Source organism: Aethalodelphis obliquidens, unplaced genomic scaffold, assembly GCF_003676395.1.
Source record: "Aethalodelphis obliquidens isolate GAN/ISIS:26980383/991018 unplaced genomic scaffold, ASM367639v1 scaffold71, whole genome shotgun sequence".
NCBI lineage: Eukaryota > Metazoa > Chordata > Mammalia > Artiodactyla > Delphinidae > Aethalodelphis > Aethalodelphis obliquidens.
In genome coordinates, this window is record NW_020838015.1 from 8,752,512 (window position 1) to 8,758,511 (window position 6,000).

Consider the following 6,000-nt stretch of genomic DNA (forward strand, 5'->3'; position numbering starts at 1 on the left):
AGGGTAATGAGCTCATCCTAAAATTCAGATAGAAATGCAAGGAACCTGAATAGCCAAAACACTGAATAAGAACATAGTTGGAGGACACACATTTCTCTATTTCAAAACTTGCTACAAAGCTATATAAATCAACACAGCATGGTACTGGCATAAAGGAGGCATATAGATGAATGAAATAGAATTGAGAGTTCATAAATAAGCCTTTACACTCATGGTCAGTTGATTTTAGATAAGGGTTTCAATACAATTCAATGGGGAAAGAAACATCTATGACATCAAAAGCACAAGCAACTGGGACGAAGTGAGAGAGTGGCATGGACATATATACACTACCAAATGTAAAATCGATAGCTAGTGGGGAGCAGCCAAATAGCATAGGGAGACCAGCTTGGTGCTTTGTGTCCACCTAGAGGTGTGGGATAGAGAGGGTGGGAGGGAGACGCAAGAGGGAGGGGATATGGGGATATATGTATATGTATAGCTGATTCACTTTGTTATACAGCAGAAACTAACACAATAATGTAAAGCAATTATACTCCAATAAAGATGTTTAAAAACAAGCCCAAGCAACAATAACAAAAATAGATAAATTAGACTTCATAAAAATTAAAAACTTTTGTGCTACAAGGTCACCACCAAGAAAGTGAAAAGACACCCATAAAATGGGAGAAAATATATGCAAATCACATATCTGACCAGGGACTTGTATCCAGAATATATAAAGGATGCTTACAACTCAATGATACAAAGACAAATAATCTAATTAAAAAATAGGCAAATAATTTGAACTGATATTTCTCCAGAGAAGACATACAAATGGTCAATTAAACACATTGTCTTAGTGTGTTCAGGCTGCTGTAATGAACTACGATAAACTGGGTGGCTTAAACAGCAAACATTTATTTCTTACAGTTCTGGAGGCTGGGAAATCCAAGCTCACACGTCAGCAGATTGGGTGTCTGGTGAGAACCTGCCTCCCGATTCATAGATGGCTATCTTCTTGTTGTGTCCTCACATGGCAAAAGGTGGAAGGGGGCTCTCTGAGGTCTCTTTTATAAGGGTACTAATCCCATTCATGAGGGCTCCACCCTCATGACCTAATCACCTCCCAAAGGCCTCACCTCCTTATACCATCACACCGCGGGTTAGGATTTCAACATAGAATGGGAGGGGCACATAAACATTTAGTCCATTGCAAACATGAAAAGTTGCTCAACATTCATTAGGGAAATAGAGATCAAAACCACAATGAGATACCACTTCACACCCACTAAGATGGCTAGAATAAAAAAAAAAGACTTGTTAAGTGTTGATGACGATATGACACATTGGAATCTTCATATATTGCTGTGGGATGTAAAATGCCAAAAACAGTTTGGCAGTTCTTCAAAGGTACCATATGATCTAGCAATTCCACTTCTGAGAGAAATGAAAACATACGTCCGCACAAAAACTTGTACACAAATGTTCTCATCAACATTATTCATAGTAGCCAAAAAGTGAAAACAACCCAAATGTCCATCAGCTGATGAATGAGTAAACAAACTGTGGTATATCCATACAAAGGAATATTATTCAGTAATAAAGAATGAAGTACTGATACAAGCTATAGCACGGATGAATCTTAAAAACATGCTAAGTGAAAGAAGATAGTCGCCAAAGATCATATATTGTTTGATTCCATGTGTATGAAAGGTCTAGAATAGGCAAATTTATAGAAACAGAAAGTAAATTAGTGGCTGTCTGCAGCTGGAGGTATGGGGTGGGAATGAGGAATGAGTACAATGTTTCCTTTTGGGGTGATGAAATGTTCTAAAATTGGATTATGACAGTGGTTTGCACAACTCCTTGAATATACTAACAACCATTGAATTGTAAGCTTTAAATGGTGAAGTTTATGGTAGGTGAATTATATCAATAAAGCTGTTAGGAAAAAAAAAAGATCATGTAGCTAGTAAGTGGCCATGCAGGATTTCAAACCCAGTATCTGGAAAGGTGAAGGTATTCAACAAATGTTTGTTGAATGAATGAATGAATACCCTTCACTTTCAAATTAGCAACAAGATAGGGATACCCTCTACCAAGTATCACTCAACATTGTTCTGAAAGCTCTAGCTAATGCAATAGGAGAAGATGAAGTAATCAGAATAAATATTTGAAAGGAAGAGAGAGTATCATTGTTAATTGGATGTGACATGATGTTATATCTAGGAAAACTAAGAGACCATAAAAGGCAACCATAATTCACATGAGAATGTGATAACTGGATTGGATAAGAAATAAAATGCAAAAAAGAAATAAAAAAATTTTTATTTATATAATTTTTCTATGGAAATAGAGAAATGTGCTATTCACTGTGATGATATCAAATTTAAAATATTTAAGAATGAACTTTTCAAAAAAGGTTCTGAATCTATAAGAAGAAAATTATAAAATATAGTTTTAATGGTTGCTTTTGAAGTGAAATAAAATGTTTTTAACATTCATGTGGAAGAATAAATGCTAAAAAAGATTAAAGAAAACAACCAAAAAAAAAAAAGGAACAGTGAGGGGATTAGCACTATTCAATATTAAAAGTATTTCTAAAGTCAAAACAATTTTTTGAAAGGGAGTAGATACATATATCAGAAGAAAAAATAGAGTTCAGAAATAGAATGATATACATTTGGGAATTTATGTGACAAAAGTGGCATTTAACTGAGTTAGAAAAGGCTATTTATTTAATGATTGGTGCAGGCAAATTTTCTATCCAAATGGAAAGTAGAAACTTTGATCTCATCTCACACCACACACCAGAATTTTCCAGTTGGATTACAATTTAACTTTAAAACAATAAAAATTTAAATTTAAAGCATGTATTTATTTAAGCACAAAGCAGGGAGAACCCACTAGGCAAGACACGATATTCAGAACTTGTTAAGGAAAAATTACCTAATCAGATAATTATTTTTTCTAATTATATGTGAATACACCTTTCAAAAATCAAGATATAAAGAGAGATAAAGGGAAAAAATTACAATAAATGACAGAAGGTTAATATCCACAAATTAGTAAGACAAACTACATAAAGGAAAAAAAAAGACCAAAGGATATGAAAATTTTTAAAAATACATTTCAAAGGCCAATAAATATGAGAAGATATTCAGCCACCAGGTGTCAGGAAAATGCACATCAAGGTAAGCTACATACTGTTGTGTTTGGCCCTCAGAATGGCAGAAATTAAAAAGTGCAGCAACATTCAGTGTGGGGGATGATTTTGGAATGAGCCCTTTTATATGTTGCTGGTGGGAGTTGCAATTTTACAAAAGTTTTGGACTTAAATTTCAGTACATACCATCCACTTCAAGGAACATCCATTCCTGCACCTAATAATCACTCAGATGACAGTCTCTGGCTATAATTTAGAAATCAATAACAAAAATTACAACTTTTTGGGAAATGAAAATCTCATATCTAAATAACTAAGGGATCAGAGAGAAAACCACAAGAAAAATTAGAAAACATTATTAATAAACTGTGGTGGAAATGTTACATATCAACACTTGTGACATGGAGCTAAAGTGTTCTTAGAGAAAAATTCATGAACTTAATGCTTATACTGTAAAAGAAAATGATTGAATATTAATGAGATAAGCATTCAATTTAGGAATTTAAAAATAAGAATAAAAGAAAAAACCCAAAGAAAAGAAATAATGAAATCAAGGGCAGAAACTAATGACACAGAAAACAAAGATACAGGAGGACCAAGAAGGTCAAAGGTAGGTTTTTGAAACAATCCCATCTCAATCCTAAGACCACCCACAGAGCTCCATCACTCACACCACAGAAACCTTGACCATCCACCCAATAAACCCCATCATATACCTCATAGACCCTGCAACACTCATCCCGCGGCCCTCATCACTCACCTCAAAAATTCTCCATCTCACTCACTCATTCACTCTCCATTACTCACTCCACAGGCTCTCCATCATTCATTCCACAGACCACCCATAACTCTCCTCAAAGACCCTCATCACTTACCTCACTGAACTCCCATCATTCATCTCACAGACCCCTCCATCATTTACCCCACTAACCCCCTATGACACCCCACAGAACCCCCATCATTCGCCCCTCAGGAACTCCAGCACTAACCCCAAAGAGCACACATCACACCTCCGAGACTGTATCACTCACACCACAGTCCCCATTCCTTACTGCACTTACGCCTGACCACTCACCCCACAAACCTCCATCGCTTATCCCACAGACCCAGTCACTTACTCCACATACCCCATCAGTGGCCTCCGGGGATCTTCATCACTCACCCCACAGACTCCTCATCGCTCACCTCACCGATACCCCCTGCTCACCCTATAGACCCTGCATCACTATGACCCCACAGACCCCCAATACTCACCCCACAGACTACCTATTACTTTCCCTACTGCCCCCACCATTCACCCACAAACCCCTATCACTACGCACCTCCTCATAAGTGACTCCAGAGAAGCCCCATCACTCACCCCACAGAGTACCATCACTGAGCCCGAAAGCCATGTCGTAACACCCCCATAATTATGTCAACGTTTTACTGGCCCTAAATCGCCGCCTCTGTTAAACTCAGTCCCGGAGCCAGAAGTATTGAAATTGCCTCTGCGGGACTCCCACGTTTCTGGACTTCGCACCGCACATGCTTAGTGTCGGCGCGGAAGCGGCCGTTAGCCCCCAGTTACACTGGGTGCACTCACGAGGTGTCAGTGCGTGTGCGTGTCTGTGTGTGTCGGAGGAGAGGCGGGCTTGCCGATTTTCTTTAGTGACTTTGTCAGGCCACTAACATGGCTGTCCCCTTGGGAGTGTCTCTCCGGGAGTCGCCATCTTGGGAGGGTGGGCATTTCTGCTGCGCCGGAGCCAGCGGGACCCCGCCAGACCTTCCCCGGTGGGACTTCCCGGGAGCCGATCGGGCCCAGCAGATCCGGCTGCAGATCCCGGACTCCTCCCTCCTGCGCCTCATGCTCCACCATTACCCCGAGGCGCGGGCCTGGCGCCTTCCCTTCTCTGTGCTCGGGGCCCCGCCCTCAGGCCGTATCCCCGGGGAGTCGCGGCATCTTCGCGCGTTGCAACCCCCCTTGCCCCTCTCCCCGCTCCTAGCTAGAAAGACACCTCCAAGGCACCGGCCCAGACACTGACCGGCCCCCGCCCCAGCCGCCGCTCCACTTCTCGGGGTGCGGAACGGCCCCCGATCGGCGCAGGCGGCTCGCGGCGGCAGGGCCCGGGGCGCTGCTACGTGCCCACCTGACGGCGCCTCTGTCCACCCGTCGGCTGGGGGCATCGCCCGGCTCTGGCTGTCACCGACCCTGGGTAGTTGCCACGGGGGGAATAGTACGTGTCAGATTTAGGCCAGGAAGCGGAAGTCGCCCGCAGCGAGAGTTTAACCACTCTGGGCGCAGGGAGCTGAGGTGATTGAGCGCCAGAAACCAAGCATCTGTGCAGGGAGCCATTGAGCTGGGTGGGTGGGTGGGGGGGCTTGTGACATCAGTGGTGGGGCACGTCATCCAATTTTTTAAAAACTCGAGTAATCAGCCTTCCCAGTTTCCTTATAGAAGCATGAAGTTTAAACTTCTTTTCCAAAGATCCAAGTTTTGATTTGTTGCATTTTCATTAGTGTTCAGTTTCAAGTGCTATTTGTAATTTTCCCCCCTTTGATCCAAGAATTATTTAGAAGTCCAGTGTCGAACATGCAAAAATTCTCCGAGACTCAAATGTCAAGGGAATGGTGACTTTATTCAGGCTGCTGCGACAAGAACAGCCCTGCGCAGTGTCTCCTGCAAGTTTGGTGGGCTTTGGCCCGCAGGTGGAATGCTGCTGAAGGGAGCTGTTTTTGATTTGGCCCATCTCATTCTGTTGTATCCTGTTCTCATACTTAATGATTAAAGAAGGAACTTAGAGGGAGTGCAGAAAAGTTTACAGTTCCTAACACCATTTTTCATTTCCTCAAACACAAAGTTAATCTCGATG

The 6,000-nt window shown here is 41.8% G+C and overlaps 1 protein-coding gene across 2 annotated transcripts in view; it reads right to left on the reverse strand.

Moving 5' to 3' along the window:
* ZNF41 (zinc finger protein 41) overlaps nucleotides 1-5,465 on the reverse strand; it is a 52,100-nt gene extending 46,635 nt beyond the window's left edge. The window contains exon 1 of one of the 2 annotated variants that reach the window (XM_027091374.1): nucleotides 5,278-5,465. The gene's annotated coding sequence lies outside the window, so the exon portion shown is untranslated. The remainder of the gene's footprint in view (nucleotides 1-5,277) is intronic. The other variant, XM_027091375.1, reaches the window with a different exon arrangement.
* Between the last annotated feature and the right edge of the window lie 535 nt (nucleotides 5,466-6,000).